A 24,896-nucleotide genomic window follows, 5' to 3' on the forward strand; every position below is an offset into this window, starting at 1 on the left:
AGACTAATTCGTTCCCTCCACTTGACGCCGCCGGTGGCGATGGCGAACGGTCCGAACTTTTACGGCAGTAGCACTAGTACTGAACTGCGTGATGCCACCCACGTCCGACGTGCACACCGTCTAGCTTTGGCGACAGTGATACCCCGCACCCTAGTTGCTGCAAAAGCCCATCCTCTGATCTCACTTGTTGTCCTCCTTTTATACGCAGAGGTTGCGTCGACGCGGAGCCGACGATGGAACGCAACCGAATGCAGGCGAGGGGACGCACCGGACGGACGCGGCGAGCACACGGGAGGTGCTCCCTGATTAATCTACGTACTGCCACCGCTACAGGAGGCCAAGGTGCTGGGCGCATGGCGCCGGCGATCAGGCGTCTCGCGCGCGGATTTCGGCGTGCCTCTTCATGAACCAGGCCCTGGTCTCGTCGTCGACGCTGCTCAAGTCGGCTAGCATGATCCTAGTGTCCTCCGCAAGGATCTTGGCCTTGGCGTCCATCCTCCTAGCCTCGGCGTCAAGCAATTTGGCCTCGGCGTCTGCCTTTTGGACCTCAATTACCTCTTTGGCGAGGTTGTGGTAGATGGCAGCTGCGGCCTCTTTTTCCGAGACGCCTCTTCTCGTCCCTAGCAGCCAAGGCGGCACGATTGTCGGCCATCATCTTCTCCATGCTCATGGTGAACGCAAGGGCTCTGCGCCTCCCGCTGTAGATCGGCCTTGGTAGCCTTGTGGCCTCGTGGACGAGGTGGAAGTGCTGGACGGCCTTGATCGTCGTCCTCGCCGTCGAGGTTGATCGCTGTCCCATTCCTCACAGCTTCGTTGTAGGCCGCATAGCTTGTCATCCACTTGTTGGCGTTCTTGAGCACGTCCCAGCCAATGGACCATATGGAAGCCCTTCTTATGCGTCGCCCTGAACTTCTCCAAGGCGCGGGATACCTGCATTCATAGCCGCCAATGATGTACATAGAATGATGCACATAGTGTTGAATGATGATGGTTCTATCGTGTTTACCACTGTCATGACGCCAGCGCCGCATACGGGGTTGTTAACAGCATGTTCGACCGCCGAGCAAAACTTGGTCTGTCTCTTGCTTGATGTAGTTCCATCTTTTTCGAAGGGACTCTAACGTCCGAGGGCTTGTGATATTGTAGGGCGGGTGCCGCCTGGTCTCGTTGTACTCCTGCGAGACCTTGGCCCAATAGACCTTGCCCTTTTGCTGCGCGCCATTAATGCAATCATTGCTCGATGCAAGCCATGCTTTGCGCAAGCACTTGTCCTCCTCCTCGACGAAGCCTTGTGTCCTGTGGCTCTCCCCTTCTTCTTCCCGGGCTTTGTTGGCGCGTCATCGAAGTCGTCCACCGACACGGGTGTTGGCTGCGTCTCGCGGGTGGCGAACGGGCGTGCGGTTTCGATGTCCTCCGCGCGTTCATCCGCCGTTGGCTCCCAGTCATCCAGCAGGGACCCGGCCGGATCACCGCGAACGAAGCCGCCGCCGAAGATAATTTCCTGGATGTCAGCCTCACGGCGGTCCTTCCAATAGTCCTACGAATCACCGGACGTCAGACGCATGAAACACGGCGAACGCACACATTGAGAGAGCTCACGTACCGGGTCGTCCATCGTCGGGGCAGCCGCCACCATTTCGTCGAACAGGATGCGGGTGATGCGTGTAGTTGACACGTCCGTTGGGAACCCCAAGAGGAAGGTGTGATGCGCACAGCGGCAAGTTTCCCTCGTTAGAAACCAAGGTTTAATCGAACCAGTAGGAGTCAAGAAGCACGTTGAAGGTTGATGGCGGCGGGATGTAGTGCGGCGCAACACCGAGATTCCGGCGCCAACGTGGAACCTCGCACAACACAACCAAAGTACTTTGCCCCAACGAAACAGTGAGGTTGTCAATCTCACCGGCTTGCCGTAACAAAGGATTAACCGTATTGTGTGGAAGATGATTGTTTGCAGAGAAAACAAGTAAAACAAGTATTGCAAGCAGATTTGTATTTCAGTATTAAAGAATGGACCGGGGTCCACAGCTCACTAGAGGTGTCTCTCCCATAAGATAAAAGCATGTTGGGTGAACAAATTACAGTCGGGCAATTGACAAATAGAGAGGGCATAACAATGCACATACATGACATGATAAGTATAGTGAGATTTAATTGGGCATTACGACAAAGTACATAGACCGCCATCCAACCGCATCTATGCCTAAAAAGTCCACCTTCAGGTTATCGTCCGAACCCCTCCAGTATTAAGTTGCTAAGCAACAGACAATTGCATTAAGTATGGTGCGTAATGTAATCAACAACTACATCCTCGGACATAGCGCCAATGTTTTATCCCTAGTGGCAACAAGCACAACACAACCTTAGAACTTTCGTCACCGTCCTGTGTGTCAATGCAGCATGAACCCACTATCGAGCATAAATACTCCCTCTTGGAGTTAAAAGTAAAAACTTGGCCAGAGCCTCTACTAGTAACGGAGAGCATGCAAGATCATAAACAACACATATGTAATAACTTGATAATTAACATGACATGGTATTCTCTATCCATCGGATCCCGACAAACACAACATATAGAATTACAGATAGATGATCTTGATCATGTTAGGCAGCTCACAAGATCCAACAATGAAGCACAATGAGGAGAAGACAACCATCTAGCTACTGCTATGGACCCATAGTCCAGGGGTGAACTACTCACTCATCACTCCGGAGGCGACCATGGCGGTGTAGAGTCCTCCGGGAGATGAATCCCCTCTCCGGCAGGGTGCCGGAGGAGATCTCCGTAATCCCCCGAGATGGGATCGGCGGCGGCGGCGTCTCGCAAGGTTTTCCGTATCGTGGTTTTTCGCATCGGGGGTTTCGCGACGGAGGCTTTAAGTAGGCGGAAGGGCGGAGTCGGGGGCCAGACGAGGGGGCCACACCATAGGGCGGCGCGGCCCCCCTAGGCCGCGCCGCCTTGTGGTGTCGCCACCTCGTGGCCCCACTTCGTATGTTCTTCGGTCTTCCGGAAGCTCCGTGGAAAAATAGGCCCCCGGGTCTTCGTTTCGTCCAATTCCGAGAATATTTCGTTACTAGGATTTCGAAACCAAAAACAGCAGAAAACGTGAACCGGCACTTCGGCATCTTGTTAATAGGTTAGTTCCAGTAAAATGCACGAATATGACATAAAGTGTGCATAAAACATGTAGGTATCATCAATAATATGGCATAGAACATAAGAAATTATCGATACGTCGGAGACGTATCAAGCATCCCCAAGCTTAGTTCTCGCTCGTCCCGAGCAGGTAAAACGATAACAAAGATAATTTCTGAAGTGATATGCCATCATAACCTTGATCATACTATTTGTAAACATATGTAGTGGATGCAGCGATCAAAACAATGGTAATGACATGAGTAAACAAGTGAATCATATAGCAAAGACTTTTCATGAATAGTACTTCAAGACAAGTATTAATAAGTCTTGCATAAGAGTTAACTCATAAAGCAATAAATCAAAGTAAAGGTATTGAAGCAACACAAAGGAAGATTAAGTTTCAGCGGTTGCTTTCAACTTGTAACATGTATATCTCATGGATAATAGTCAACATAGAGTAATATAACAAGTACAATATGCAAGTATGTAGGAATCAATGCACAGCTCACACAAGTGTTTGCTTCTTGAGGTGGAGAGAAATAGGTGAACCGACTCAACATAAAAGTAAAGAGAATGGTCCTTCAAAGAGGAAAGCATCGATTGCTATATTTGTGCTAGAGCTTTTATTTTGAAAACATGAAACAATTTTGTCAACGGTAGTAATAAAGCATATGAGTTATGTACATTATATCTTACAAGTTGCAAGTCTCATGCATAGTATACTAATAGTGCCCGCACCTTGTCCTAATTAACTTGGACTACCGGATCTTTGCAATGCACATGTTTTGACCAAGTGTCACAATGGGGTACCTCCATGCCGCCTCGTACAAAGGTCTAAGGAGAAAGCTCGCATTTTGGATTTCTCGCTTTTGATTATTCTCAACTTAGACATCCATACCGGGACAACATGGACAACAGATAATGGACTCCTCTTTAATGCATAAGCATGTGGCAACAATTATTATTCTCATATGAGATTGAGGATATATGTCCAAACTGAAACTTCCACCATGAATCATGGCTTTAGTTAGCGGCCCAAAGTTCTTCTCTAACAATATGCATGCTCCAACCATGAAGGTGGTAGATCTCTCTTACTTCGTACAAGACGGACATGCATAGCAACTCACATGATATCCAACAAAGAATAGTTGATGGCGTCCCCGTAAACATGGTTATCGCTCAACAAGCAACTTAATAAGAGATAAAGTGCATAAGTACATATTCAATACCACAATAGTTTTTAAGCTATTTGTCCCATGAGCTATATATTGCAAAGGTGAATGATGGAATTTTAAAGGTAGCACTCAAGCAATTTACTTTGGAATGGCGGATAAATACCATGTAGTAGGTAGGTATGGTGGACACAAATGGCATAGTGGTTGGCTCAAGTATTTTGGATGCATGAGAAGTATTCCCTCTCGATACAAGGTTTAGGCTAGCAAGGTTATTTGAAACAAACACAAGGATGAACGGTACAGCAAAACTCACATAAAAGACATATGGTAAACATTATAAGACTCCATACCGTCTTCCTTGTTGTTCAAAACTCAATACTAGATGTTATCTAGACTCTAGAGAAACCAAATATGCAAACCAAATTAGCAAGCTCTAAGTATTTCTTCATTAATGGGTGCAAAGTATATGATGCAAGAGCTTAAACATGAGCACAACAATTGCCAAGTATCAAATTATCCAAGACATTTTAGAGTTACTACATGTAGCATTTTCCAATTCCAACCATATAACAATTTAACGAAGAAGAAACTTCGCCATGAATACTATGAGTAGAGCCTAAGGACATATTTGTCCATATGCTACAGCGGAGCGTGTCTCTCTCCCATAAAGTGAATGCTAGGATCCATTTTATTCAAACAAAACAAAAAACAAAAACAAACCGACGCTCCAAGCAAAGTGCATAAGATGTGACGGAATAAAAATATAGTTTCAGGGGAGGAACCCGATAATGTTGTCGATGAAGAAGGGGATGCCTTGGGCATCCCCAAGCTTAGACGCTTGAGTCTTCTTATAATATGCAGGGGTGAACCACCGGGGCATCCCCAAGCTTAGAGCTTTCACTCTCCTTGATCATATTGCATCATACTCCTCTCTTGATCCTTGAAAACTTCCTCCACACCAAACTCGAAACAACTCATTAGAGGGTTAGTGCATAATAAAAATTCACATGTTCAGAGGTGACACAATCATTCTTAACACTTCTGGACATTGCATAAAGCTACTGGACATTAGTGGATCAAAGAAATTCATCCAACATAGCAAAAGAGGCAATGCGAAATAAAAGACAGAATCTGTCAAAACAGAACAGTCCGTAAAGATGGATTTTATTAGGCCACCAGACTTGCTCAAACGAAAATGCTCAAATTGAATGAAAGTTGCGTACATATCTGAGGATCATGCTCGTAAATTGGCTTAATTTTCTGAGCTACCTACAGGGAGATAGACCCAGATTCGTGACAAGCAAAGAAATCTGGAACTCGCGCAGTAATCCAAATCTAGTACTTACTTTTCTATCAAAGACTTTACTTGGCACAACAAAACATAAAACTAAGATAAGGAGAGGTTGCTACAGTAGTAAACAACTTCCAAGACACAAATATAAAACAAAAATACTGTAGTAAAAACATGGGTTGTCTCCCATAAGCGCTTTTCTTTAACGCCTTTCGCCTAGGCGCGTAAAGTGTATCTCAAGTAACATCGAAGGATGAAGCATCAACATCATAATTTGTTCTAATAATAGAATCATAAGGTACCTTCATTCTCTTTCTAGGGAAGTGTTCCATACCTTTCTTGAGAGGAAATTGATATTTAATATTACCTTCCTTCATATCAATAGTAGCACCAACGGTTCGAAGAAAAGGTCTTCCCAATATAATGGGGCAAGATGCATTGCATTCAATATCCAAGACAACAAAATCAACGGGGACAAGGTTATTGTTAACCATAATATGAACATTATCAACTTTCCCCAAAGGTTTCTTTTTAGCATTATCAGCGAGATTAACATCCAAATAACAGTTTTTCAATGGTGGCAAGTCAAGCATATCATAGACTTTTTTAGGCATAACGAAATACTTGCACCAAGATCACATAAGGCATTACAATCAAAATCTTTGACTCTCATTTTAATGATGGGCTCCCAACCATCCTCTAGCTTTCTAGGAATAGAAGTTTCAAGTTTTAGTTTCTCTTCTCTAGCTTTTATGAGAGCATTTGTAATATGTTTTGTGAAAGCCAAATTTATAGCGCTAGCATTGGGACTCTTAGCAAGTTTTTGCAAGAACTTTATAACTTCAGAGATGTGGCAATCATCAAAATCTAAATCATTACAATCTAAAGCAATGGGATTATCATCCCCAAGGTTGGAAAAAATTTCAGCAGCTTTTATCACAAGCAGTTTCAGCAGCTTTAGCAGCTTTCAGTAATTTTGCGCGCTTTGCACTAGGAGTAGAAGCATTGCTAACACCAATTATTTTACCATTGATAGTAGGAGGTGCAGCAACATATGAATCATTAGCATTGCTAGTGGTGGTAATAGTCCAAACTTTAGCTACATTTTCCTTTTTAGCTAGTTTTTCATTTTCTTCTCTATCCCACCTAGCACGCTAGCTTCAGCCATTAATCTTATATTCTCATTAATTCTAACTTGGATGGCATTTGCTGTAGTAACAATTTTATTTTCAATATCCCTATTAGGCATAACTTTCGATTTCAAAAGATCAACATCAGAGGCAAGACTATCAACTCTAGAAACAAGAATATCAATTTTATTGAGCTTTTCCTCAACAGATTTGTTAAAGGCAGTTTGTGTACTAATAAATTCTTTAAGCATGGCTTCAAGTCCAGGGGGTGTATTCCTATTATTGTTGTAAGAATTCCCATAAGAATTAGCATAACCGTTACCATTATTATAAGGATATGGCCTATAGTTATTACTAGAATTGTTCCGATAAGCATTGTTGTTGAAATTATTATTTTTAATGAAGTTTACATCAACATGTTCTTCTTGGGCAACCAATGAAGCTAATGGAACATTATTAGGATCAACATTAGTCCTATCATTCGCAAGCATAGACATAATAGCATCAACCTTATCATTCAAGGAAGAGGATTCTTCAACGAATTTACCTTCTTACCTTGTGGAGCTCTTTCCGTGTGCCATTCAGAGTAATTAACCATCATATTATCAAGAAGCTTTGTTGCTTCACCAAGAGTGATGGACATAAAGGTACCTCCAAGCAGCTGAATCCAATAAATTCCGCGAAGAAAAATTTAGTCCCGCATAGAAGGTTTGGATGATCATCCAAGTAGTCAGTCCATGGGTTGGGCAATTTTTAACCAGAGATTTCATTCTTTCCCAAGCTTGAGCAACATGTTCATTATCTAATTGTTTAAAATTCATTATGCTACTCCTCAAAGATATAATTTTAGCAGGGGGATAATATCTACCAATAAAAGCATCCTTGCATTTAGTCCATGAATCAATACTATTCTTAGGCAGAGATAGCAACCAATCTTTAGCTCTTCCTCTTAATGAGAAAGGGAACAATTTTAATTTTATAATGTCACCATCTACATCTTTATATTTTTGCATTTCACATAGTTCAACAAAATTATTGAGATGGGCAGCAAGCATCATCGTAACTAACACCGCGAAAATTGCTCTCTCATGACAAGATTAAGTAAAGCAGGTTTAATTTCAAAGAATTCTGCTGTAGTAGCAGGTGGAGCAATAGGTGTGCATAGGAAATCATTGTTATTTGTGCTAGTGAAGTCACACAACTTAGTATTTTCAGGGTTGGCCATTTTAGCGGTAGTAAATAAAGCAAACTAGATAAAGTAAATGCAAGTAAACTAATTTTTTGTGTGTTTTTGATATAGCAAACAAGACAGCAAATAAAGTAAAGCTAGCAACTAATTTTTTTGTGTTTTGATATAATGCAGCAAACAAAGTAGTAAATAAAATAAAGCAAGACAAAAACAAAGTAAAGAGATTGGGAAGTGGAGACTCCCCTTGCAGCGTGTCTTGATCTCCCCGCAACGGCGCCGTAAATTTGCTTGATGCGTGTAGTTGACACGTCCGTTGGGAACCCCAAGAGGAAGGTGTGATGCGCACAGCGGCAAGTTTCCCTCGGTAAGAAACCAAGGTTTAATCGAACCAGGAGGAGTCAAGAAGCACGTTGAAGGTTGATGGCGGCGGGATGTAGTGCGGCGCAACACCGGAGATTCCGGCGCCAACGTGGAACCCGCACAACACAACCAAAGTACTTTGCCCCAACGAAACAAGTGAGGTTGTCAATCTCACCGGCTTGCTGTAACAAAGGATTAACCGTATTGTGTGGAAGATGATTGTTTGCAGAGAAAACAGTAAAAACAAGTATTGCAACGAGATTTGTATTTCAAGTATTAAAGAATGGACCGGGGTCCACAGCTCACTAGAGGTGTCTCTCCCATAAGATAAAAGCATGTTGGGTGAACAAATTACAGTCGGGCAATTGACAAATAGAGAGGGCATAACAATGCACATACATGACATGATAAGTATAGTGAGATTTAATTGGGCATTACGACAAAGTACATAGACCGCCATCCAACCGCATCTATGCCTAAAAAGTCCACCTTCAGAGTTATCATCCGAACCCCTCCAAGCATTAAGTTGCAAAGCAACGGACAATTGCATTAAGTATGGTGCGTAATGTAATCAACAACTACATCCTCTGGACATAGCGCCAATGTTTTATCCCTAGTGGCAACAAGCACAACACAACCTTAGAACTTTCTCGTCACCGTCCTGTGTGTCAATGCAGCATGAACCCACTATCGAGCATAAATACTCCCTCTTGGAGTTAAAAGTAAAAACTTGGCCGAGCCTCTACTAGTAACGGAGAGCATGCAAGATCATAAACAACACATATGTAATAACTTGATAATTAACATGACATGGTATTCTCTATCCATCGGATCCCGACAAACACAACATATAGAATTACAGATAGATGATCTTGATCATGTTAGGCAGCTCACAAGATCCAACAATGAAGCACAATGAGGAGAAGACAACCATCTAGCTACCGCTATGGACCCATAGTCCAGGGGTGAACTACTCACTCATCACTCCGGAGGCGACCATGGCGGTGTAGAGTCCTCCGGAGATGAATCCCCTCTCCGGCAGGGTGCCGGAGGAGATCTCCGTAATCCCCCGAGATGGGATCGGCGGCGGCGGCGTCTCGCAAGGTTTTCCGTATCGTGGTTTTTCGCATCGGGGTTTCGCGACGGAGGCTTTAAGTAGGCGGAAGGGCAGAGTCGGGGCCCGACGAGGGGCCACACCATAGGGCGGCGCGGCCCCCCTAGGCCGCGCCGCCTTGTGGTGTCGCCACCTCGTGGCCCCACTTCGTATGTTCTTCGGTCTTCCGGAAGCTCCGTGGAAAAATAGGCCCCGGGTCTTCGTTTCGTCCAATTCCGAGAATATTTCGTTACTAGGATTTCGAAACCAAAAACAAGCAGTAAAACGTGAACCGGCACTTCGGCATCTTGTTAATAGGTTAGTTCCGTAAAATGCACGAATATGACATAAAGTGTGCATAAAACATGTAGGTATCATCAATAATATGGCATAGAACATAAGAAATTATCGATACGTCGGAGACGTATCAAGCATCCCCAAGCTTAGTTCTGCTCGTCCCGAGCGGGTAAAACGATAACAAAGATAATTTCGAAGTGATATGCCATCATAACCTTGATCATACTATTTGTAAACATATGTAGTGGATGCAGCGATCAAAACAATGGTAATGACATGAGTAAACAAGTGAATCATATAGCAAAGACTTTTCATGAATAGTACTTCAAGACAAGTATTAATAAGTCTTGCATAAGAGTTAACTCATAAAGCAATAAATCAAAGTAAAGGTATTGAAGCAACACAAAGGAAGATTAAGTTTCAGCGGTTGCTTTCAACTTGTAACATGTATATCTCATGGATAATAGTCAACATAGAGTAATATAACAAGTACAATATGCAAGTATGTAGGAATCAATGCACAGCTTCACACAAGTGTTTGCTTCTTGAGGTGGAGAGAAATAGGTGAACCGACTCAACATAAAAGTAAAGAGAATGGTCCTTCAAAGAGGAAAACATCGATTGCTATATTTGTGCTAGAGCTTTTATTTTGAAAACATGAAACAATTTTGTCAACGGTAGTAATAAAGCATATGAGTTATGTACATTATATCTTACAAGTTGCAAGTCTCATGCATAGTATACTAATAGTGCCCGCACCTTGTCCTAATTAACTTGGACTACCGGATCTTTGCAATGCACATGTTTTGACCAAGTGTCACAATGGGGTACCTCCATGCCGCCTGTACAAAGGTCTAAGGAGAAAGCTCGCATTTTGTATTTCTCGCTTTTGATTATTCTCAACTTAGACATCCATACCGGGACAACATGGACAACAGATAATGGACTCCTCTTTAATGCATAAGCATGTGGCAACAATTATTATTCTCATATGAGATTGAGGATATATGTCCAAACTGAAACTTCCACCATGAATCATGGCTTTAGTTAGCGGCCCAAAGTTCTTCTCTAACAATATGCATGCTCCAACCATGAAGGTGGTAGATCTCTCTTACTTCCGACAAGACGGACATGCATAGCAACTCACATGATATCCAACAAAGAATAGTTGATGGCGTTCCCGTAAACATGGTTATCGCTCAACAAGCAACTTAATAAAAGATAAAGTGCATAAGTACATATTCAATACCACAATAGTTTTTAAGCTATTTGTCCCATGAGCTATATATTGCAAAGGTGAATGATGGAATTTTAAAGGTAGCACTCAAGCAATTTACTTTGGAATGGCGGATAAATACCATGTAGTAGGTAGGTATGGTGGACACAAATGGCATAGTAGTTGGCTCAAGTATTTTGGATGCATGAGAAGTATTCCCTCTCGATACAAGGTTTAGGCTAGCAAGGTTATTTGAAACAAACACAAGGATGAACGGTACAACAAAACTCACATAAAAGACATATGGTAAACATTATAAGACTCCATACCGTCTTCCTTGTTGTTCAAAACTCAATACTAGATGTTATCTAGACTCTAGAGAAACCAAATATGCAAACCAAATTAGCAAGCTCTAAGTATTTCTTCATTAATGGGTGCAAAGTATATGATGCAAGAGCTTAAACATGAGCACAACAATTGCCAAGTATCAAATTATCCAAGACATTTTAGAGTTACTACATGTAGCATTTTCCAATTCCAACCATATAACAATTTAACGAAGAAGAAACTTCGCCATGAATACTATGAGTAGAGCCTAAGGACATATTTGTCCATATGCTACAGCGGAGCGTGTCTCTCTCCCATAAAGTGAATGCTAGGATCCATTTTATTCAAACAAAACAAAAAACAAAAACAAACCGACGCTCCAAGCAAAGTGCATAAGATGTGACGGAATAAAAATATAGTTTCGGGGGAGGAACCTGATAATGTTGTCGATGAAGAAGGGGATGCCTTGGGCATCCCCAAGCTTAGACGCTTGAGTCTTCTTATAATATGCAGGGGTGAACCACCGGGGCATCCCCAAGCTTAGAGCTTTCACTCTCCTTGATCATATTGCATCATACTCCTCTCTTGATCCTTGAAAACTTCCTCCACACCAAACTCGAAACAACTCATTAGAGGGTTAGTGCATAATAAAAATTCACATGTTCAGAGGTGACACAATCATTCTTAACACTTCTGGACATTGCATAAAGCTACTGGACATTAGTGGATCAAAGAAATTCATCCAACATAGCAAAAGAGGCAATGCGAAATAAAAGACAGAATCTGTCAAAACAGAACAGTCCGTAAAGATGGATTTTATTAGGCCAACAGACTTGCTCAAACGAAAATGCTCAAATTGAATGAAAGTTGCGTACATATCTGAGGATCATGCTCGTAAATTGGCTTAATTTTCTGAGCTACCTACAGGGAGATAGACCCAGATTCGTGACAGCAAAGAAATCTGGAACTGCGCAGTAATCCAAATCTAGTACTTACTTTTCTATCAAAGACTTTACTTGGCACAACAAAACATAAAACTAAGATAAGGAGAGGTTGCTACAGTAGTAAACAACTTCCAAGACACAAATATAAAACAAAAATACTGTAGTAAAAACATAGGTTGTCTCCCATAAGCGCTTTTCTTTAACGCCTTTCAGCTAGGCGCAGAAAGTGTATCTCAAGTAACATCGAAGGATGAAGCATCAACATCATAATTTTTTCTAATAATAGAATCATAAGGTACCTTCATTCTCTTTCTAGGGAAGTGTTCCATACCTTTCTTGAGAGGAAATTGATATTTAATATTACCTTCCTTCATATCAATAGTAGCACCAACGGTTCGAACCCCCTCCAGTATTAAGTTGCTAACAACAGACAATTGCATTAAGTATGGCGCGTAATGTAATCAACAACTACATCCTCGGACATAGCGCCAATGTTTTATCCCTAGTGGCAACAGCACAACACAACCTTAGAACTTTCTCACATCTGTCCTGGTGTCAATGCGGGCATGAACCCACTATCGAGCATAAATACTCCCTCTTGGAGTTAAAAGTAAAAACTTGGCCAGAGCCTCTACTAGTAATCTGAGAGCATGCAAGATCATAAACAACACATATGTAATAACTTGATAATTAACATGACATGGTATTCTCTATCCATCGGATCCCGACAAACACAACATATAGAATTACGGATAGATGATCTTGATCATGTTAGGCAGCTCACAAGATCCAACAATGAAGCACAATGAGGAGAAGACAACCATCTAGCTACCGCTATGGACCCATAGTCCAGGGGTGAACTACTCACTCATCACTCCGGAGGCGACCATGGCGGTGTAGAGTCCTTCGGGAGATGAATCCCCTCTCCGGCAGGGTGCCGGAGGAGATCTCCGTAATCCCCGAGATGGGATCGGCGGCGGCGGCGTCTCGCAAGGTTTTCCGTATCGTGGTTTTTCGCATCGGGGGTTTCGCGACGGAGGCTTTAAGTAGGCGGAAGGGCGGCAGTCGGGGCCTGACGAGGGGGCCACACCATAGGGCGGCGCGGGCCCCCCCTAGGCCGCGCCGCCTTGTGGTGTCGCCACCTCGTGGCCCCACTTCGAAAAATAGGCCCCTGGGTCTTCGTTTCGTCCAATTCCGAGAATATTTCGTTACTAGGATTTCTGAAACCAAAAACAGCAGAAAACAGGAACTGGCACTTCGGCATCTTGTTAATAGGTTAGTTCCGGAAAATGCACGAATATGACATAAAGTGTGCATAAAACATGTAGGTATCATCAATAATATGGCATAGAACATAAGAAATTATCGATACGTCGGAGACGTATCGCCGGGCTGCGGCATGCTCTCCTCTCCGGCACTCGGCGCGTCTTCCACGTGCCGCGCCCGAGCCGGAGTCACCGCTTCTAGGAGTCCGGTTGAGGTCGGGAACAGCCGCCCCGTTGAACTGCTCCGCCGCCCCGGTCAACTCCACCGGCGGCAGGCCGGACGCGAACCGTGACGCCGGGTGGCCCTGCAAGGGAGCGGGCCCGAGCTGACCGACGAGGACGGAGGAGCGACGCCGGCGATCCCCTCTCTCTTGACGAGCATGTAACCCTCCGCCAAGGTCGGATGGAGGGCTACTTGCGCGACGCCGGCTTTGATCTGCATCTGCCACGCCTGCTGGTTGGCGGCCGCGGAAATCTTCATCTTCCGGTTCCTCGCGCCGGCAGCGACGTTTCGCGGCCTCGATCACTTTCTCCTCCGGGGAGAGCACCTTCTTTGCAGCCTTCGCCTTTGCCTCCCGGCCGCCGCCGGTGCCGACCCGCTTTGCTTCCGGCGGACCCTCCATTGTGGCTACGGTTGTGCCTACGGTGGAGTGTGGGGCGGCGGCGGGTGCGGCGGCGAGGGTTTGATCCGCATCCATGGCGGTGGCTGCGGCGGCGAGGACGTCCATCGCTTCGGGAATGTTTCGCGCCGGTCTAGTTTGCTTTTTCGCGCGGGGAATGGCCAGTGGCGGGAACTATATCGGGCTCGCTGCCACTGACGCGCGTGTCCTACGTCTTTTTCGGCGGTCACTCGGCGCGACCGCCGAGCGTCCGCGGAGACGCAAACCTGGCGCATATTTGGGCCAGGTTTGCGTCTCCGCGGACGGGCCGGTCACTTTGCGTCGCCCCGCTGGAGCAGGGCCCAGACGCATTTCCGGTCACGGCGGACGAAAACGGTCGCTCAGCGACCATTTGCGTCGCGCCGCTGGAGATGCCCTGAGTTGGCTGCGGTACTAGTATTCGTCGAGCGAACTATGATGCAAAGGCAGGACAGTGGATAAATGGAGTCCGAGCATTAGGTCATCTCCAACGGGCGATATAAATAGACGTTGTGCGACTGTTGCGTGGATCGAAAATGCATCTGCACCCTGCTCCAGCGGGGCGACGCATCGTGTCCGGGGCTTCCACAACGACGCAAACACGTCGCAAATATGCGGCACGTTTGCGTCTCCGTGGACGTTGCGCGGTCGTGCCTAGCGTCCGCTCGCTTCCCCCACAGCCCCGCCTAGCAACGACCTTGGCTTGATCGGCCTCGAATTAAAGCACAACAAGCGCGCCGATGTCAACCGTCGGAGTGGCAACCGCGCCGATCAACCCGCCAACCGCCGGAATGGAGCGTCGAACCGCCGCAGAAGAGCAACCGCAGGCCTCTTCGTTATACCCGCCGTCATTAATCCCCGCAGAATATAACCCATGTGCATGCTGTAATTCACGTCGAACCGTCTGCCAATCAGGCGCCATGAGCTTATCGTCCTTGCCGTCGGACTCGAAGAGCGAGGGCAAGCTGCCGGGATGGCGACATTGGTAGGAATCGCCTGCGACGCCCAACGACCCTGGCTCCACGCCGAGGGAGGTCGAGGAGGACGGAGGCGCCGTTGGCAGCGACGGCCAGGAGGAGGAGGAGGAGGACGGAGGCGCCGTTGGCAGCGACGGCGAGGAGGAGGAGGAGGAGGACTCTGACGCCAAGTTCGCCCGGCTGGAGGCGGCGGACGAGAAGGCGGCGTCAAGGAAGGAGGCCATGGCCCGGGCAAGGGCGCAGGAACGGGCGCAAGCGGCGCATTCGTTCACCGACGACGACGACGAAGACGCCACTTCGTCCGACTGGAACTCCTCCATGGACGCGTTGTCCGGCAGTTCCTCTTTCGAGGAGGAGGTGACAAGCAAGAGGCGCATCCGTAAGGACGACGAGGCAAGGCTTTCTAACAAGAAGACCAAGAATTAGCTTATAGTTTCTTTGTTTTAATTATTTGTTCTCTAGTTTATATGTTAAATATGTTTGAACTTGTTCGATTCGAGTAATCAGTACTATTTGTTTTTCGCGTTTGAACTTGCTCATTCGTATAAATTGGGGAGTTCTTCAACAACAAAAAAAGGAGCAGGGAATCAAAACAGTGGGGTATCCAAAATGCGTAGGACCGCTGGGGTGACCCCGACGCAAACGGATAATTCGAGCCTCGTGGTTATTTTCGCGTCCGCCGGACGCCGCGGACAATTTAGGCGTCCGAAATACGTCACCCCGTTGGAGATGCCCTTACAAAGACATGACCCACTCGGAACAACTCAGCTGCTGCCCATTATTATTAACCTGCCAGTCCAAGCAAATCTTTTGACCAAATACTTCCATTATACTCCCTCCGTTCCATGGATTATGTTTGAGATTTGTCAAAATTTTGATTTATCTAACTACTATTTAATGTCTAGATGCATCTAAATTTAAACAATTCTTCAATATGTTTCGTGAGACGGAGGAAGTACAAGTGCACCATTCCTACGGGCACCGGAGAATCTATTGCTATATACGCTACTGAATGAAGACGAGATGTACACACACGGTATATCAGTATGTCATTTCATGCTGAAACGTTTTAAAATAGTACTGTACATACTATAGTACCGGTCAGCCGGTGGTTAGGGAAAGCCGTGCACCGGTACATGGAAACTTGCTGTTGCAGAGACCTTCATTCCCGGTAGGAGAGGAGACGCGGCGGTTTTTCAAGGTTGGACGAGGAGGAAATTGAAAACAAAACAAAAAAAAAAAGCATAGCATAGCAAAACAGGGGGAATTTGGTGGTGTATTTCCTGGTGGTCTCGCGTGGGTGGATCGCGTTGGCACCACCGCTTTTCCCCCTATCTGACCGACCGATACCGTCCGTCCACGGGAGAACAAAAAAAACCAATGAAAATGCCTACCTGCAGTACCCAATCCTATCTCCGGGCCAGGGAAAGGAATGGCTTGGCTCGTTCTCGTTCTGGCTCGCCTCTCTCCGCCCGCCCGCACCTGTTCGATCAGGTCAACACACATACACCTAGGAATATATACGCCCGCCAAATTCTGTATACCACTACAGTATTTTTATCGCATCCGCCTTTGCTGTGTCTGTCACCGTCAACATTCCGCAAATCCAACTACCGACCCGACGGGCAAACCTTCCTTCCTTCTCTCCCACACATAGAAAATGGGAATCGAATAGTGACATGGGAGTGTCACGACATGGCTTTCGCAACCTATTCGATATATTGTACTAGTACTGCTGCTACCTTTGGGCTCTTCAGCAGTAAAAAAAAACACAGTGGACTTAGCTTTTTCTTTTTGCGAAATACTTAGTTTCAGAAAACAAAATTTTACTCTTTCACAAAAAGTTAATCAAGCTGAGGTTTTTCTTGGGGAAGTAACATAATGTGGCCGTAAATGAACTTCTCGCCACTTTAAGAAAGAGAGAAGAAATCAGTGTGGTTTTGTTAGTTTTTCGGAACAGGCTTTCGTCCACCGATATAAAGATAGTAAGAAGAACCTCTTACAAAGTGAATAAAAAAACGTACAAGAAGAACCAATACTTGTCACCTAAGCCATCGAAACGAGACCAAGGGGGAGCGGAGCTCCATGAAGATGCCTCCAAAAAGGTAACAACGCACACGTCGCCGTCGTAGGGACCGCAAGGTCAAGGGTTTTCACCGGAGCTCTAGCGCGGCAAACATAGTCACAACGGCGCCCCACAGAGGGTTACGACACCCGCTAGCATAGCTACCGTTGGCCTTGAAACGATGAGCTTTTGCCTGGAAAAATATTCATGCAATCCCGTTATCTCGGACCGCCAAGTGTCCCCGAGCCAGGCCTGGAGAACGCGATCTAGGAGAAGCTAGTATCACGCCGTCAGCTCCTGGATCTCCCGACACCTGCTCCTCGCCGTCCAAATGACCAAAGAACACGACCACCGCCGCAGCTACGTCTCTCACGTAGAGATGAATCTTGAGTCCGCCTTCCCGGGTCACCGCCCCTACATCCACCAACTCAAGCCCAAGGGAAACAATAGAACACCGTGAGGCCAATGTGTCAAACGCGGTAGGCCGACAATGGACAGACCCGCATGGGCAGCGGTCGCAATCGATAGGAGGAGAACCGTCCTCCACCGCCACACGCGGTCGTCGACCGGACGCGGCAGTAGGGCCTATCAGACCCAGATCAGTCTAGATCTGACCATATTAATTAGCCTGCCTCCGCCAACCTGTAGAGCTAGCATCGATCCCTACCACCACCATCCCAATGAGGAGCTCGCCATCATGCCCAGCCACCCACTAACCCTGGCCGAGCTTGTCGGGATCTCGCCGCCTCGAGCGCCCTGTAGCCACAAGGGAAGGCATTGGCGCCGCTCGTTGACGACAGCCACCCGCGCCTGCAGATGGAGCCCACACCGCCCAAGTTCCATCCCCATCGTGCACCGCCACTGGGGACAAGGGGCCCCAATCTCCTCTCTAGATGCGCGGGTGAAGGCGGGTTCTTTGGCGCCGGCGTAGCACGGGCTTTGCCTGATGGCCCATGCCGACGGGCAACAGAGGAGAAGGAGGTGGGGAACAGGGGAAGAGGGTCGGCCACCAGATTTGAGAGAGGTGCTCCCGTCGCCCTAGGGGCGAATGGAGCGAAAGGGGAAGTTTTCTCTGTCCTCCAAACCAAAAAAAAGTCAACCTTTCACGGCTTTGTTTATTATGTCTAAGTTTTTTAAGAGGAGGTTGCGATCTGACATGTGCATCGAGGAGATGCATACGGTTTTTTATTTGTTTTTTATTATACGTTTGGGTGAAGTTTTTCTCATTTTGCAGATTGAGTGAGCTTTTTTCTTTTTTGACAGATTGGATGAACTTTTTTTTCTTGACAGGTTGGGTGAACTTGTGCAGACGGAATCAAAATATCACCACTGGTTACATTTTGGTTCCCAGGTGTAGTGGATAGTGTACGGTGCACGTCGAGCACTCCCTCGGTCCGGCTGTGTAAACAGCTCCAGGCTCCACCTAGGGTGGCCATCCCCTGACCAACTTTTTCCTGGCCCACCAGGAGGATCAAACAAGATCAGAATAATACCCACATGATACGACCATGTTTTTTCCGCAAAAAAAAAAGATACGACCATGTTTTAACATCTTTTCCTAATTTCGCCGTGAGACGTGCGAATGTGCGGGTTCCGTTTCTTCTGCTAGAAATTGCCGAAATTTCTGATGCAACGTGGCCTCATTATGTCATCATCACCAGATCCATTTCAGTACTACTGCCTGCCTGTTATCTTGTACAAATACGTCAGAGGAGTCCATTAGGATACTCAATCCTCACAAGATGTGGTGGTTTATTATCGAAGCGATGGTGTGGTAAGCAAATGCATCTACGCTAGCATTTGTTTTGGACACCCAATCAGTATTAAGTTGAATATACACCGGATTAATGATTCAATCATGCAGGATCATTTAGGCTGATCATAGTGGGGAGTAACTTCGACTACTAACATATGACATGTTACTAGTCTATGTTACTACCTTCATAGTGGGTAGCAACTTATATGTGGTATCATGCATTGTGTCATTTATTATGTTGTAGACTCATTTTGCCTTGGTGTGTGTGATGTTATGGTAACATAGCTAGTTACCACCCCACTCTCTTTCTTCATTTATTGGCATGCCATGTCACTAAAATGCCTTGAGATGTGTGATGTTACTAGCTATGTTACTCCCACTATGAGACTGCTCATAGTGGGGGTAACATAGGTGGTAACATCACACATCTCAAGACATTTTGGTGACATGGCATTACAATAAATGAAGAAAGAGAGTGAGGTGGTAACTAGCTATGTTACCATAACATCACACATTTCAAGGCAATATGAGTCTACAACACAATAATAACACAATGCATGAAACCACATTTAAGTTACTACCCACTATAGAGGTAGTAACTTAGATTAGTAACATTGCACATGTTACTACTCTAAGTTACTCCCCACTATGAGCAGTCTGAGCAGTCTTAGTGGTCTAGTACTAGTAGTACTCCGTAGAAAAATATTTAAGGGCAAGTTATTACTGCATGACCTGTTATCAGGAAAATAAACTTCAAACCTCATTAGAAATATGGAGTTCCTCTGCACTTATCAGTTGCAGAGAATTAAACATGTCACAAATGGCATGTGCAGGTTGGGGGATTAGAACGCTTCAACCATGTGTATATATCATACTTCCACGCTTCCACCACCAAACCTGCGTAATACGCTAAGCAGGTGGAATAGAATGTACCTCATTCGTCTATAAAAACTTATTTTGTTAAAATTTAGATGTATCTAAATTTAACAAACTTAAGACATGTTTCATGAAATGGAGGAACTATTATTGTGTAGTACAGAAGCGGATCCAAGAAAATTTTGAAGCCTATGCAAAATAGGCTTAGTGTGCTAATTTTATATCAAATACATATGAAATAGGGGCGAAAACAAACCTGCCGGCCGGAAGCCCAGGCACCACCCGGGCAAGAGGGATGCTAGGTCCGCCCCACTAGTATGTACATTGTTACGTTAATGGAAAATGATGATGCGGCCAGCATAGTCCATTTCTTTTTGTTGAACCATTTTGTCCTTTAAATCATAATTGCAAAATTGTTGGCTCAGATCTTCGTTTTGTAAGAGGGCCTGCGAAATGGCATGTAATCATGAAGGTTGTAGAAGTCCATTAGGCGCTGACTGGAGAGCACCATCACCTAAGCGCGAGGTGGGAGAGGTCGCCTTTCGACTCCACAGATCGACGGCGAGGATGTTGCCGTGATGAATCTCCCAAGAGAAGCACAACTTTTCCCATGCGGCCATGCGGGAGATCCCACCAATAACAACTACAAGCTAGAACTCCCTGCTCTTTCTCCTCCGTGACAAGGAAGAAGAAGAGGATTTATCCCATAACCAGCAACAACAGATCTGCAAGGAACTCTAACCGAGCTTATTTGAAGAGTATATGTCGAGGCTGCTCCCTCTGGTAGCTCTCGGCTCCACGCCGACACCACTAGCAAGAACAACACAAAACACCACCGCACTCCGCTTGGAGACAGCCATGACTTGCTCCTATACCATGGCATAAAGTCGAGAAACGGCATGCCGCCAAACCCTTAGACCCTCCAATACCTACTACTACTATGTATTGGGGTGCACCCTCCTTTCCCCCCATACCCTCCAAAACCGGTGAGGCCACACAAGGGAATGGAGCTAGAGAGGGGAGGAGGGGGGAAATGAGACGACTGCTTGGGGTGGATACATGTTTCCCTTTTCCCATAGAGAGATATATCCTAGATATTTTGAAAATATCAGAACATTTCTCTCCTTCTATCTTTTTTCCTGGATAGTAGACCCTCATCAGTCATCACCAACTAAAGAGTATTCCACCGCTTCTTCATAGGATGTGCTCACTAGGTTAAACCCCACAAAAGACTAGGTCAACCAGTTCAAAATTTAATCACAACCTAAAAAATAATGATAAACGATAGAAGAACATCGGGACGGGGTTCTCTTTGTTGTTATTATGGCGTTTAAAATTGCACCGTGTACTTCAGTAGTACGCCAAAATATGTACATGCATTTTCCCGTGCTTTCTGGTAGATACTTGTTTGCTATATTTTTCACTCGACCATATGCGTTACGTATCTCTTGCTTTTCGTTACATATAAAAGGGGCATCCCACTTTTCTTGCATCGACTTCATCTCGGCCGGGGTAAGTCCTACATAAGGCCGAGACATCCCAATTAAGAACCTTGCGAATTAGGAGATTACGGTAGGTACCATCGCCCGAAGAAAAACAAGTGACCTGTTTGCCGGAAGAGGGACATGGCTCTCATGCGTTATCATATGGCGGTTGAAATCTCGATGTTATTAGTACTACATTCAATAGAGTACATGTATTTTTTTGCCCACACTTTTTGGTGGATACATATTTCTTTTTCTCATTCTATTTTTGCCTTGGCGGTCCCTCATCCTAGCTTCATCGTCAATATTCCATGGTAAGCCCTATAAAAGGCCCGATTATCCAATTTAGAATATCGTAACCTCTCAAGTTATGATCATTGATGGAGGAATAAATGAGGGCAAAGTCAACTCTTTGATTGAGCGGGATAAGGGAAAGGGGGTCACACTGTTGTTCTTATGGCGCATGAATGCACTATATCGGTAGGCATTACATTATAAAAAGAAGTACATACATTTTCCTACAGTTTTTTTTCGCGGGTAAATTTTTTCTGCGCGAACCATATGTGGTTTTTATAGGCAACACATCCCTTGGATTTCATTTAATAAATATGCATATTTAACTACTATAAAAACTAGATATATGTAAACTAAGACCATTCACTATGTTAGTGACCCAAAAACGATTCAAAGACAGTTATGAGCCGATTTCATACATAGCGGAGAACCGGTTCCAATCATCTCACAAGAGGCAACATATTGGTTCAGTTCAAAGCTATAGCATGCAACATTGGCCCACATGGCATGGAGGGAACAATGGAAAGAGAAGGTGTGCGGAAGTTGCATGCATGTAATTTTTTAATACAATAGGTCACAATGCAAAACGATTCACACGTAGCAGTAAAATCTCACCAGTTCCAAAATTTGACACTTTTTTTTTGAACCGAACACACATAGTGCATGGTCTAAGCACCAACTTGTATTGTGTTTTTCTTCTTTCTTTTTTTAAAAAAGTAACATGTATTTTGCTTAGATTAGAAGCATCATTTTAATCAGTCTTAAAATTAGAACGATCCCCCTTGGCTGTGCTTCCGTGGCGTATCCATTACACTGCTGCATCCGCGGGACGCCGTGCTCAATCCACGGGCACGCCTGCATCTGCATCTGCGGTGACGACGGGTCACCATGAACCCAGTCACCGCAAAGCTCTGTTCCTCGCACTGCCTGCTGCTACGACGGCAGCACTCGAGTGCCTACTGCGTAATCCGAGGTGTCTTCTCCCGGGACAAGTCGCGTCGCGCAACCGTGCATTGACGCCGGACCGGGTCGATCCAGTAGGCACTCGTATCTCCCTTGGAAATCGAGCCGGCGGCCGTCCTTGCCCCCTTGTCGCTCCGTCGTCGCTGCTAGAGCTCGACGATCGAAGCCATCGTCGTCTAGGCGGGGCAATGGTCATGGGGTACAGGCCTACAAGGGGAACCGAAAGTAAAGAAGCACCGAGTCGTAGCCGCACAAGTACAGTACGTACCCGCCCTGGGGCCTGGTCTGCTACTTGCCGCGTCATACTCATTCATCTGGCCGGTGACCATTTGCTTAGCTAGCTTACCTGCACCCCTAATTGTATCCCTCTTTTTTGTGTGTCTTAGTTAGGTCTACTATACTAATGGTCGTCTCCTCCAATTGATGTGAACTTTTAAGTAGTAGCAGCATTGTATGATGCCACCCACATCGTCTAGCTTTGGCGACAGTGATACCCGAGCCCTGGCCAGTTGCTGCGAAAGCCCATCTTGTGATCTCGCTTCCCCTCCTATTTTTATACGCCGAGGTTGCTTTCCGGCCTAGGGCGGGGCGGTGGGAACATCGCATATATGGTAAACTCCACGCACGAACCCCTCGAATTTAAGCCGGAGAAGAAACCCCCCATGATTCCCACCTCTGGACTGCGACGTCAGAGGGCCACGACGCGGAGTTCTCCATGTTCTTGACATAAGAGGCAAGATTATGTAACCAACCATGTTCGTTAGAGCATCTGCCTGCCAACCCCATGACCATCAGCCGCTCCACCTAGCTTTAGCTGAGCCGAATTAGCGCGTCGGCGAGAGGTGTACTGTGTAATCTGTCCGAGGGACTCCAGCCTCCAGGCGATCGAAATAGATCCAGAGTCGGCAAGGTTGAACGGCAACATAACTGATAACTCCACTGATGCGTACATGGTACCGGGGAATCCGCTGCCATATACGGTGCTGGATGAAGACGAGATATATACGCGCACACGATCTGCTTTTGCAGGATACGTGGACGCCATTTCGTCATGAAGAATTGCAGTACCGGTCGTTTGCTCAGTGCTGAGCACTGAGACATGGGAACCTACCAGTTCAGGCCAAGGCCGATGTTCTCGCGCGCCGAGGGAGCGGATGTCATCTCCCTATCGACTGAAACCCGGTGTCGCTAGCTTATACGCAAGGGAACCACGTTTCCTGCTTTTATTTACGTGGTTGGAAGAGTTGGCATTAGGTCATCTCTAATAGCACGATCCAAAACAACGACTTATCCTGTTCGATTTAGTCCATTTAAGTTGCGGCGTGGATAGAAAATAGACTCTGGTCCGGCAGCAAGACCTATGCCCCTGGTGGTGCGACCCTCTCGGTCCGTTGCGGCTATTTTGGCCCATTGGCCAAAGACAACAAATCATTCATTCGAACATAATTTACATATAAACTAAAAAAACAGTAAACCTAGCTACGGCTTATGCGCTGCACGGGGGTCGATGGCATCGCCGCCTACTCGTCTTCGTCATTCTTGGTGAGGTCGACGAACGGGGACAGTGTCCATGGCCCCTGCCGCGCCCAGGCAAGGTACTCTGGTGGCCCATGCTGCGGTGGAGGCGGCGGCTACCACGCAGGGTATGCATGTGCATGTGATAGGGATGAAAATAACCATCTTTATCTACGTTCAGATCGCATATTAAGTCAAGCAATTGATAAAACATTTCTCTAGGCTTGCTATTAATGACTAATTATTGCAAAGATGTGATTTTTTTTTTGTTTTAAATTATGTGATGCGGAAAATTACATTTTTATGGCGAAATCTTGAGCAAATAAGGAAGAATCATGAGTTTGCAGTACTCTCAAGTCAAATGAGTCCGAAGAGGGAATTCCATGAGTGTTAGCGACCGCCGGTACCGGCGGGGCTTGCCCGTACCACCAGGCACAGCCTTCACCAAGTCAAATGAAGCAACTTTTGTGAAGACGCCTATATATTTCGAGAATCCCACCCACCGCAGAAGAACCGTCATTTTGAGATTGCGCCAGAAACCACCCGAGAAAGATCCGCCACTTCACCACCACCATAGTTCATCATCTCCATCTTCATCCCGTCTCATATCCGTAACTTGTATTTGAGATCTCCTCCCAATTGACGACATTGTAAGAACATCACGCACGAGCCCATCGAATTTAACCCGGAGAAGATACCCCGACGATTCCCACCTCCGGACTACAACATCAGACGTCCACAACACCGAAGGGCCACGATACAGAGTCGCCGATGGAACACAACCGAACCCACGCACCGGACGGTCACATGGACGCGGCAAGCACACGTACGGGAGGAGCGAGATCTTCTCATCGCAACTGCGGCCTACTAGCACCTCCATTCCAAAAAAAAACAAGGTCTATATT

Source organism: Lolium rigidum, chromosome 7, assembly GCF_022539505.1.
Source record: "Lolium rigidum isolate FL_2022 chromosome 7, APGP_CSIRO_Lrig_0.1, whole genome shotgun sequence".
In the NCBI taxonomy this organism is placed as follows: Eukaryota; Viridiplantae; Streptophyta; class Magnoliopsida; order Poales; family Poaceae; genus Lolium; species Lolium rigidum.